Genomic DNA, 12,492 nt, shown 5'->3' on the forward strand with positions numbered 1-12,492 from the left:
GAATTCTCCTGACACAAGGTGTAATGCTAGCATCCAACTTCAATGGCCTTTAAAAGGAAATTCTTTAGTCAAATTGGTTGTGGTCCTCCCACATGTGTTAGGTTGGCCACTGTGGGAACAGAATTCTGGACTGGACTGGTCTTTGGTCTGTTCCAACAAAGCCTTTTTAACACTGTTAGCCCAAATCTCTATACTAGGGGTCTCCAAACTATGGCCCGCGGACCACATCCAGCTGGCCTTGCCTTTTATCCAGCCTGGTCTGGTATGCTGGGGGTCCGTGGCTACGAAAGGGCCAGTCTCACCACCACATGGCTTGGTGGAGGCAAAAGGATACCACAGGAGAAACTCACCATTAATGAGGGCTTGGGGGGAAGAGAGAGAAGGAAGCAGAGGAATGGCAAGGTTTCCCTCGAAAGTAGTCACCTGGGGGCTGCTCCACCAGCTCCCTCCCAGCAATGGTGCGTCCTTGCCGAGGTCATCTGCCAGCCTATACCACCTGTCCTTCTGCCCCATAGCCATCTTCTGTCATGAAGGCAACTACCTGCCACACCTCCTCCGAGCCCTGGAGGTGGTCAAGATGGTAGCCGGGATGCTGTTGAGGCTGTCAAGGAGGAGCATGGGCTAGCACCACCATCCACACTGCCTCCTCTTCCTCCTGTGCCACCCCCCCCTTTCACACATCCCACCTTTTTGTCCACAGTTGAGGGGAAATGAGGGGAAGGGGGAGGGAAACACAGGTGGGTGAAGGGGGAGGGGAGCACACGCTCCAGCTCAATGTCACAGGACGGTCATGTGGCTGCCGGCAGACCCCTCCATCTTAATTTTAAAAACTAATTAGTGAAGGGAGTAGGGTCCTGCCTTTTCTGCCTATGTATTTCAAAGCAGATAGGGAGATATAAGCAGTAGATAGGTAAGCAGAGAAGCAGTCTTAACAAGTGTGCATGTACCTCTGTGTGTGTGTGTGTAAATATGTGTATGAATAAGTTACATACAGTATATATGGACAGATAGAAAAGATCACATAGGGTAGATTTCTGTCTATCTGTCTGTCCATTCTGTATATGTCAAATAATTTTTTTGAAACACTTGGTAACCTGGTTTTGTTGAGTGGCCTTGAAATATTACTTCCAAGAATTATGCCAAGAAAAAGCAAATCTTTTCAAAACATTGAGTCTTGCACCAAATAGTGTTCCTCAAAGAATTGAAGCGATAGGAGGCAATATAGTTCATCAAATTGTGGACAAAGCTTTCAGTTCTATTCTCTCGCACTTGATGAATCAACTGATGTGTGTGATATGTCTTTGGCCCTGGAAAATGTGAAAAAAATAAGATGTGGCCCTCATACTGTCTATAATATTCAGTGGAAACAATTTAAAACTAAGTCACAAAGCCCTCCGATGTGATTTTTTATTGATGTGATGACATACTGAAAACAAGTGATAGATAGATAGATAGATAGATAGATAGATAGATAGAGAGAGAGAGAGAGAGAGAGAGAGAGAGAGAGAGAGAGAGAGAGAGAGAGAGAGAGAGAGAGAGAGAGATGCTTTGTTGTTGCTTAGTCATTAAGTTGTGTCCAACTCTTCATGACCCCATGGACCAGAGCATGCCAGGCCCTCCTGTTTTCCACTGCCTCCTGGAGTTGGTCAAATTCATGTTGGTACTGTAGTTTCAATGACACTGTCCAATCATCTTGTCCTCTGTCGTCCCCTTCTCCTCTTGCTCTCACACTTTCCCAACATCAGGCTCTTTTCCAGGGAGTCTTCTCTTCTCATGGGATGGCCAAAGTACTGGAGCCTCAGTTTCAGGATCTGTCCTTCCAGTGAACACTCAGGGTTGATTTCCTTCAGAATGGATAGGTTTGTTCTCCTTGCAGTCCAGGGGACTCTCAAGAGTCTCCTCCAGCACCACAATTCAAAAGCATCAATTCTTCGGTGGTCAGCCTTCTTTATGGTTCCAGCTCTCACTTCCATATATCACTATTGGAAAAAACCATAGCATTGACTATGCAGACTTTTGTCAGCAAGGTGATGTCTCTGCTTTTTAAGATGCTGTTTAGGTTTGTCATTGCTTTCCCCCCAAGAAGCAGGCATCTTTTAATTTCATGGCTCCTGTCATCATCTGCAATGATCAGGGAGCCCAAGAAAGTAAGATCTGTCACTGCCTCCATATATTCCCCTTTTATTTGCCATTAGGTGATGGGCCCAGTGGCCATTGTCTTAGTTTTTTTGATGTTGAGTTTCAGACGATTTTTGGCGCTCTCCTCTTTCACCCTCATTAAGAGGTTCTATAATTCCTCCTCACTTTTTGCCATCAGAGTGGTATAATCTGCATATCGGAGGTTGTTGATATTTCTTCCAGAAATCTTAATTCCAGTTTGGGATTCCTCCAGTCCAGTCTCCTGCAAGATGTATTCTGCATATACAGTAAGTTAAATAAGCAGGGAGACAATATACAGCCTTGTCGTACTCCTTTCCCAATTTTGAACCAATCCGTTGTTCCATGTCCACTTCTAACTGTTGCTTCCTGTCCCATGTATAGATTTCTCAGGAGATAAATAAGGTAGTCAGCCACTCCCATTTCTTTAAGAACTTGCCATAGTTTGTTGTGGTCCACACAGTCAAAGGCTTTTGCATAGTCAATGACGCAGAAGTAGATGTTCTTGTGGAACTCTCTGGCTTTCTCCGTAATCCAGCGCATGTTAGCAATTTGGTCTCTCGTTCCTCTGCCCCTTCGAAATCCAGCTTGTATTTCTGGGAGTTCTCAGTCACATACTGTTGAAGCTTACCTTGGAGGATTTTGAGCATAACCTTGCTAGTGTGTGAAATGAGTGCAATTGTACGATAATTGGAGTATTCTTTGGCACTGCCCTTCTTTGGGATTGGGATGTAGACTGATGAGCCACTGCTGAGTTTTCCAAACTTGCTGATATATTGAGTGTAGCACCTGAATAAATATTTCAAAATCTGAAATATCTATTTATTTTCATTACTCATCATCACACAGTTGAAAAATTACAGTGGGGTCTTGACTTAAGAACGGCTCGAGTTAAGAACATTTTGACTTAAGAACCACTCATAGGAAAATATTGACTTGACTTACATACTTATATTTGAGTTAAGAACTGAAAAAAAACCACGTGGGAGGCAGGGAAAGTGCAAAATTTGAACTTTCAGTTAACTGTTGGCCAGTGAAAAGGGTGCCTGTCTGCTTCCTCACTCCTCCCAGCGTTTAGAGAGTGGATTGGGAGACAGTCTTCAGACTGCCTGGTACTGCCTGGACTGTATTTTCCCTGCCTTCCCTGAACCTTTCTTGACCTAAGAAAAAAAGAAACAAAATATCCCCCTCTAGTGGCCGAAGGCGGAATAGCAGCTTCCCATTAGTTTCTACGGGTGGAAAAGAGCAGATACGGATCAAATGGTTTTCAATGCATTCCTATGGGAAATGCAGATTTGACCTGAGAACTTTTTGACTTGAGAACCGCCTTCCAATACGGATTAAGTTCTCAAGTCAAGACCCCACTGTAGCTTCATGCAAGACTTATTGGCTGAATCCTGTTGTTTAAAATGCAGTGAAGGCACAACTATAGTAGGCCCATTGAATCAGTGAGGACTTATGGAGGATTTAACTTACCAAATCACAATTGATCCAGCGGGCCTACTTTAGTGCAACTGACTACACTAAACAACAAAATTCAAGCCACCATGTTGCCCATTATTTTTGCATAGCAATTGAAAGAAATAGGTACTTATAAAAATGGGATAATGAAAAAACTCACTCAAAATGCTTATAAAGTGTTTTAAAATAGATCTTGAGATCTTAAAAGACTCAATTATCACTCACAAAGATTATGTTGTTCCCATACTTTGTTACTTTTAAAGTGTAACAGTTTTTGTTACCATTAGGTGACTTCATTGCTTATAACTCATTACATATTTTACAAATGAGAAGTAATTGAGACAGAGCAAACTTCTACTCCCCTTTTTCTCTCACTTGACCACCAAGGACCTCAGGGTTTATTGCCTCCAAGCATTTCTTTGAAAAGCTGGTTCTCTTCTCTTTAGGAAGACCATCTCTGTTTTGAAAACTTTAACAAATCTTTAAACAATATTGAAGAACTGCACTTCTTTGTTGAAGCATGTTTTCTAGAGCTTGTTTGTTTATCAGAGTGCTGACTGAAAGCTTCAGACAAGGAGGCTCTCTCCTCAACTTCAGATGGGAAATGCCATTTGAAAAATAAAATAACGTCAGTGCAGAATCCAGTGTATTACGGAGATCTAATGCTCTGTCCAAAAGAGCTTTGAATCATTGACATAATGCTGAAATGTTTTATTACCTTCTCCTCTCTTTTGTTTTGTTTGTTTCATAGTCTGTTTCTTTAGTCCATTGCTTAATTCTATTATGCTTTTATTATACATTTTTAACAGATTGTGCACTACCCAGAGAACTTTAGTTAGTGGACATTTTAAAAAATGCACTTAACTGACTTTTCAATGCATAAATAAATTCAATCCATTAAAAAATAAATGTACACGCATACAGTGTATACACAGAGAGGGAATTGGAATCTATCCATCAGCCACATTCTAACATCTTACATACTCTATCTGTCCTGATATCTATACATTCAGCAGACTCCTAGAAGATCTTACTGAACTGTTTCCTGGAAGTATTTGTCTGTAAGCAAAACTAAAAGCTGGTTCACACAATCTGGATTTTTTACGCAATGCACCTCATCTCTCCAGGATAGTGATGTTTTTCTCTTATGTAGGGCATTTTCTAGGCCAGTTTTTATCTTTCTGAAAACCAATTAACTACCCATTGAATAAAAGTGTTCCTGAGCTTCCCATGTGTCAGTAAAGATGGCAGGGGGTGCATGTTTAAGAAAGAAGCAACCCTAACCCTTTCCCATTTAAAGGTTGTTGGTTTTTTTTAAGAAAAAAGAAAAACAAATGTGCAATTGTTAATTTTATCCGTTTGTCTGCCAGAATCATGGACAGTCCAACTTTCACAGCTTTTTGAGCCAGGGGTGTTTCCCTCTGAGATGTAGTGATCTCCACTCCACTTAACATGAGGGTTATTATGATGTGCTATGGGCAGCTCCCCTATGGAGTACAAATAGTGATTAGTAGAGGACCAGGCTTCTTCCAGTAAATCCCCACTACCATTATGCATCACTTTCTAGTCAATAAGCTGGGTAAGGATCCAACAGTCCCCTGCATAAGAGCTTAATTAACTTTGATTCCATTGTGTAATTGTGATGCTTATTGCCAAAAATGGGTTGTGGCTGTTTCTCTATGCTGATATGCCATCACTTTCTTGTTGATTTTCAAGCACATAGCCTTGTTATCTCCCTTTCCCACTGCTTCATTTGCCTTTGGCCTTGGATTGGATGTTGTTTGTTTTCCCTTAATTACACTTGGAGGGGTTCACACTTTTTGCTTCCTGGGTTAGGAAATTTTGTTCACAAGGATAGTTAAAGATTTCTAAATCACTCTGTTTTGCACTTACAGGTTTCTTGGATTATTTAAAGGTATATTTTTCACTTTACAGAAGTTTCTTAACTGTGATTCCTAGACATTTCATGGCATGTGGGGGGCCTGAAAAAGTAGTAATACTTACCCCCATTTTAGTATTGCTTCTTTCAGAGGATGGGGAAAGAAAAGCTGGGATAGCAAATAACCATATATTGATCACCTCCAAGAGTTCTGTACATTGCCCCAGAAACTGATATGTTTTGGCTGAGGCAGGACACTGATCTCTGAGCTGCAAACAGGTCTAATTTTTTTAAAGAGATGGCAACCTATAATTTCTTCTCTATCCTAGCAAACACTACTGTCATGTGATACCTGCACAGTTATGAGTGATTCATCAAATCTGAACTCTCAATGTTGGGAATTATCATCATCATCACCACCACCATCTTAGAACTGCAGTGTTGGAAGGGACCCTACGAATCATCAAGTCCAGCCCTGGTCAGGGAGGCACAGCTAGGAATCAAACCCCCAACCTCATCTAAGCCACTGAGCTATCCAGCAGCTAAAGTTTAATAAAACATTATGTGGCTTAAAACATTTAGCCAAATTTTTAAATGTCTTGTCTTCCCCTCCTAATTTCATATTGCCCAGTCTGATGGAAAGTTCTAGAGAACTCAGAAGCGTGCACACTACCATGGAATTCTACTTCTTTGTAAGAAAAGTATTGCCTTTTGGTGGCTCTTGAAAGTTATTTCTTTTTCACAGACCAACATGGCTAGCTTCCATTTTGTAATCACTATTTTAATGTTACCAGGGAGTGGGAAGCAGGTATGGGAGAGCATTTCCAGTGATGGTGCTGTTGCAAGATAAAAATAGGCTGGAAGGATGCTTGCTTGGCTCTGTTATAGGGATTCCTACTGAGGTCAGATAGGAAAAGATCCAAAAGTTCTTCCATGTCCAGTCTACACTTAATTATTCTGAAGCGGGGGGGAGTCTGACACTGTTACAGATCTGCTGCTGGATTTTTTGCCTGTGAAGTATTCTAGATCTTCTTTCCTTGCTCAATTTCTGAACTGTACAGTATGGAAATAGTTACCCTTCATATTGGCATTCTCTCGAGAACAGAGTTAAGGAATATGGGCAATACCTCACTATCCATTACGTCAGGGCTGGAGCAGGAAATTACATTGATGTGCATCTGCCGAAGAGACTGATTGCTCACCCATTCACCCACCTGACATTATCTGCTCACCTGGCTTTCTCAGAGCAGGGCAGCAATAGCAAAACTGAAGAGATAAAACATCCTCCTGGATTTGGATGATTTTGCAGAATAGCTCAAAGGAAGAAGGTAAGCAATGGATCACTTATGATGGTAGCAAAGAGAAGATAAGCTAACTTGAGGATATTTTGCCAAGCTCATCATTGTTGGAGAGTAATCAAAACAGAAGGGTAGGAAAAACATTAACTTGTGGATTCAGCTTTTTCAAACTTGGAATGATTACCTCAAGTCATTTCCTATTTTGTAAAGGAATCACATCCACACCTCTTTCTAAGAAAATGTGTGCTTATACCACTCTCTAAGTTCTGTGGTACTATATTCTTTATATGAGTTTTGCAAACACAACAAGTTTTTCAAAAACAAAAAAACAAGATAACATTTATTATTTATACAGGAGGAACAGGAGGAAGCTAGGCCGGCCCCATCTTTGCTGTCCATCCACAAACTGGTAAAGACCTTTCCCTTCAGGCAGGCTTTCCCTCCATGACTGGCTGCCGGAGTGGGATTTTTTAAATTGATGGTTGTGCCTTAGTGATTTGAATGTGGTTTTGGTGTTGCTTTTGTTTACTGTCTTTTAGTGTGGTATTTGTTTGATCATTTTAGTATTCGTATACTTACTGATTTTAGCTTTAAATATTGTCTTTTGATGATGTAAGCCGCCTTGGGTCCTTCTTTTTATCTCACCTTCCTCCATACTGTATATATTTGTTATATTCAAATAATAAAACAAACATATACATATAACAAATCTGAATATATATGTTGAATATTTGAATATACTGTAACAATATATACATATGTTTGTTTTGTTATCTGAATATCTATATTCAAAGGGTATATAATAATAATAATAATAATAATAATAATAATAATAATAATAATAATAATAATAATAATAATAATAATAATAATAATAATAATAATAATAATAATAATAATAATAATAATAATAATAATAATGAGCCATCAATTCAATTCTGACTTATGGTGATCCTTTGAATAAATACATTCAAATAACAAAACAAACACATATATGTGTTGGTATATTCAAATAACAAATATATATACAGTCTATATTTATATAAATGTTTGTTTTGTTATATGAATACAACAAATATGTTTGTTATTTCCTCTCTCTCTCTGTGTGTGAAATAACAAATGTATTTGTTATATTGTTTTCATTTGTGGGCATGCACACAAACACCCACACACCCACACACCACCACCAACAGTAATAGGAACACAGCCCAATCTTGATGATACAAAATATACGGTATGTCCTTGAATTCTATTCACCCAGAGCAGGAGTTGCTTAATGATGTTAATATCTCTTTGAAGCAAAATAGGTCAGAATAGTCCCAAATATCCTTATTGCCCAAGGCAGGAGATCCATTTCCCAAAACTCTTAGAAATATATAACTGAGCATCACAGACAGGCCTAGGTTTCTTCAAATTTCTATGCATGCAAGGTCGCACATTTCTTGATAATGGCCAGGAGATGCTCACTCCTCCAGCCAAGGGCAATAGCTGTGGTTTCCAGGCGTCTGCTGCTTGAGGATGTTGCTTCATTCTGCCTAAGGATAGAGTTGTGCCCCCACCCTACCCCCGACTCACACATGTCATTCCTGTAACATCTGACATGCCAATGAACATTCAGGAACTAGTTAATACAGTACTCATCATTACTGTATTCAGTAGCCCAGCCATATTTGAGCTGCCACATCAACCTTTTTACAGACTCTCTGCCCCTCCCCAATCCTCCAGAAGAAAGAAGCTTCAGATGATCCAAAAAAGTTAGAAGTAAAACCGACATCATCTCATCACACCTCTCTAATTTCATTTTGGTGATTTTCAAAGTATCTTCCCCCCCTTCTCTGTGATATATCAGAAGGAACAGCCGCTTAACATATTACAGCAGCTCTAAGCACAGAAAGATAAATGTTGCTAAAATCAATACTGTCCAACAAAGGGACAAGCCCACCTCACATCGATCCTTCGCCCTGCAGTTTCAGCTCAGAGGCTGGTCTAGGTTGGTATGTTACCTCACAGAAGTGACAAATAAAACCCATACAGTGTAGTCATTGGCGACCACTGTGCTTTTAAGCAGATACTATAGCTTCTTCTTCTTATGGTTCCTGTTTGTCTGCTTTGACCCAAATGTCATGCAGGAAAAAAGAGAAAAAGAAAAACCTATTTGAGGGAACTTTATTAATTCAAGACTTGATGTGGCAACAGGAACGGTGGTATAGTGAATCAGAGTTCCAACTTCCCTGGTGATATTTCTATCTCATGAGAGTTCTTTTGGAATCATGCTCACCAGGACTCAGAACTTTTGTATGAAAAGCAGCTTGTGCCAACATTTACCACAGAACAATTCGTGGACAAGGTAATATTTAAGAGTACTTAGTATAGTATGTGTGTAATACAGAGTGGATGACAAAAGAGCCTGTGGCTGAATGTATTCATTGAAGAGATACTTGGTTCCATGTATCTCACTACTGACTTGAGGATTTACCTTATCTTTTGCCCCTTTATTTGGGTGGTTTCCTCCTCTCCTCCATTTGCTTGGTATTCATGAGAGTTCTTCTTGTCCTCCTTTTATATTGCTCAAAAAATTCCTAAGCTGGTGTGTGTGTGTGGGGGGGGGGGAGAGATCCCAGCCAAGAGTGACTACAATTAAAATGAGATAATATCATTCCTTTTTTGCTGTAAGTATAGGTTTAGTCACTTTTATAGTTACAATTGTGTAGCCTCACTTACAGGTGTAGTGACATGAAGGCAGGTAGTGATGGCAGCACCATCCCAACTGAAATTTTATCCAGACCCCAAGTTCCTGACATTTTAAGTGACTTAAACTTCAAACCATTCAAAGATCCAAAGGGAGATGTTGGACAATGTTAATGCACAATTCCTATCTTAGAATTGTGAAGGAAGAAAACAAATAAAAGAAATAAACATGTAAACAATCTTATATGACTCACTTTGCAAAAATAATTATAATATTCTCTCAACATTCTGAAAAAGCAAGGAATCACAATCAGGATTTGTAGACTGCAGTCAACATGCTTCAGCCTCTACACAAGCTATTGCTGTTGATGCTTTGAGCAGGTTTCTTAAGTGCCATTAGCACCCTTTTCAGTGCATATATGAAAACAGTACAGAACAGGGACATCACAACACATAGTCTGATGTCTAAATCCAAGTTACACTCTTGATAATGCAGCACTATAGAAACTACATATAATTACAAAATGCCAAAGGAATGTACAGTACATGTTTGGTGAAATTGAATGTATCCTTCACCTTAAAAGTGGAGTTAGTAAATTAACATGAAAATTATTACAGAAAAACAGCAAATACACAGATAAAATAAAAACTGGATCCATTCAAAGTGTTTGCAAAAGGAGAAAGGAAAATTGTGGAAGACTCTGTTGCTATAGCAGGGGTCTTCAACCTGTTTCATCAGATGGGCCCATTTAGACTCCTGGGACTGACACTGCATTGCCTTACTCTGAATAATGTCAACCCCAGCCATAGTTCAATGGTCTTCATTGATCAAGCTGGAAAACACATACTTGTACTTCTGCCATCTCCTGCTCCCTTTTCCCCCTGGGATGGGTGGGCTAGGGTGAAGAAGGTATGGGGAAGATCTCTCAGTTAATCTACTGTGCTCATCCAGCTGTGGTAGCTACAACAATGTCTGAACCAGCTGCCAAGCTCTCTTGAGAAATGAGCAATGTCAGAACTGCAGTTGGACAGCAGGCAGGGAGCTTGCATCAAGAGGGAGAAATATAGAAGGCAAATTTAAAAATTCTTGTTTTCCTCATATCCTGCATGTTTATTTGGCCAAAACCAACTGAGTTACCAGAGGAAGCATAAGTTCATGCAAGCCTTTAGAATGAATTGTTAGAATGTTTGATTTCTGAAATAATATCTATAGGTCTCTTCCTTTGCTTGGCTAAGATGGAAGAACATGAAGAAATAAGAAGTAGCCTCAGAGGGGAAGTAGAAGGAACATGATTAGTCAATGCAACCCAGTATGAAACTAATAATTGCACATGCAAATGTGGAATCTAACTTCCCTTTTATGACCTTGACCTCCTGACCCATGATTATCTGCCTCCAGTTCTTGGCCTTCCTCTTGTTCCTCCTCAGCAACCACTGATAGCTTTTCTGCAGGCTATCTCTATCTCTGAAGTTTTTCCTCTCACTTAGCAAATCTTATCTTTTGCTTTTCCTCACATCAGTGACACTCTTAGTCATTATTGACCCTTTCTTCTCAGCAATCAAATTAGCTATTTACATGCCACAGATATTACACCACTTGGGTTAATGAGGTCTGCAACAGAATGCAGGGAGCTTCCAGACCTAGACAAGGGAAAGCCACTCCCATTTGTCCATTTTAAAAAATGATAAGCTGTTCAAAAAGTTCCCATTCAACAGACATTGTAACTGATCATTTCAGTGCCCAGGACAACATGTGGTTTTGAAATATGGCTTTCCATCCTGGGCACTCTTCATCATCTATTCCCAACTGGCTTCACTGGCTCAACATGAATGTCTTAGTATAAGTGTTTATCTAAATGACCCAACCAGTCCAATTGGCCCAAGTGCTTGGACCTACTGGCCTGCCTCATTCTTGGCTCCCCTTTGAAGAAAGGCCAAGAGTAGAGTAAAAGCATTTTGACTCATAGGCCTTCCTGTTACACAAGACCTGGCAATAGTAGCACAAAGCATAGTGGGGGGCACCTGTTCCTCTTCCAACCCTTTCCCACCCCATCACCATGTCTTAAGCTTTGGTTCCCAAATCCCAGAGAATGGAAAGCTGTTGACTGGAAACCCTCTGCAGGAAAGGGGTGGGGGTGTAGCAGAGCCCTGGTTTCTGTCCCTTTATATTCCACTTATTGCATGCATTTGAAAGCTCTCTAATCATTATTGCTTTTAATAGAATGAAGAAGTTACTTTTTCTGCATTTCTAGTTCCAGGATCTCCTAGCCAACACAGATTTAATAGTTTGGGTTGTTGTTACAGGGTTTAAATTTTTAGCATGGCATTTAGGGACTTATTTTAACAATCTAGATGTGAATGTAATCAAAACCATCCCTTAGAATAGCCCTTCTTAATGGGGGAGGGCACTTGGCCCCCTGGGGGGGCATGGCACGTTTGAAAGGGGGCAAAAACTGGAAACAATTCTTCACCCATCACCTTATAAAGTTTGTTACGTGACTTATACAATTCTGATTTAGCCTATATCTCTTTCTATATTTTGTGCTTATTTTTCCTCTGACTGTTGCCAAAATTAAAAAGAAAAAGAAAAAGGTTGAGAATGGCTATGTTAGAAATTGATATTTCATTCTTTTGAGCTTGTTGTAACCATTCCTATTCATTAAGGCTCCAGATACGATACTATGTTCAACTCAGTTGATCAATAAATGGTGCTTGTTAATGTGTTCTTTATTCAACATGCATCAAAATTTCATCTATCTTGAGACAAAGTAATATAGTATTTGATTGCATAGTAAGAGTCTCATGGCACAGTTGTTAAACTGAGGTTGGTAAAATGAGTACCCAGCTCACAGGCGGGGGGAATGTATGTTGCCTGCATAATTAACTTGTAAAGTGCCCAGGGAGTGCTTGAAGCGCTATGGGGCGGTATATAAGCAGCACACATTGACTTTGCTTTTTAATAATTTCTTAATTCAAACTGCAGAATAAGACACCCAAGTGACCAAAACA

This window comes from Pogona vitticeps, chromosome 2, assembly GCF_051106095.1.
Source record: "Pogona vitticeps strain Pit_001003342236 chromosome 2, PviZW2.1, whole genome shotgun sequence".
NCBI classification, from domain to species: Eukaryota; Metazoa; Chordata; class Lepidosauria; order Squamata; family Agamidae; genus Pogona; species Pogona vitticeps.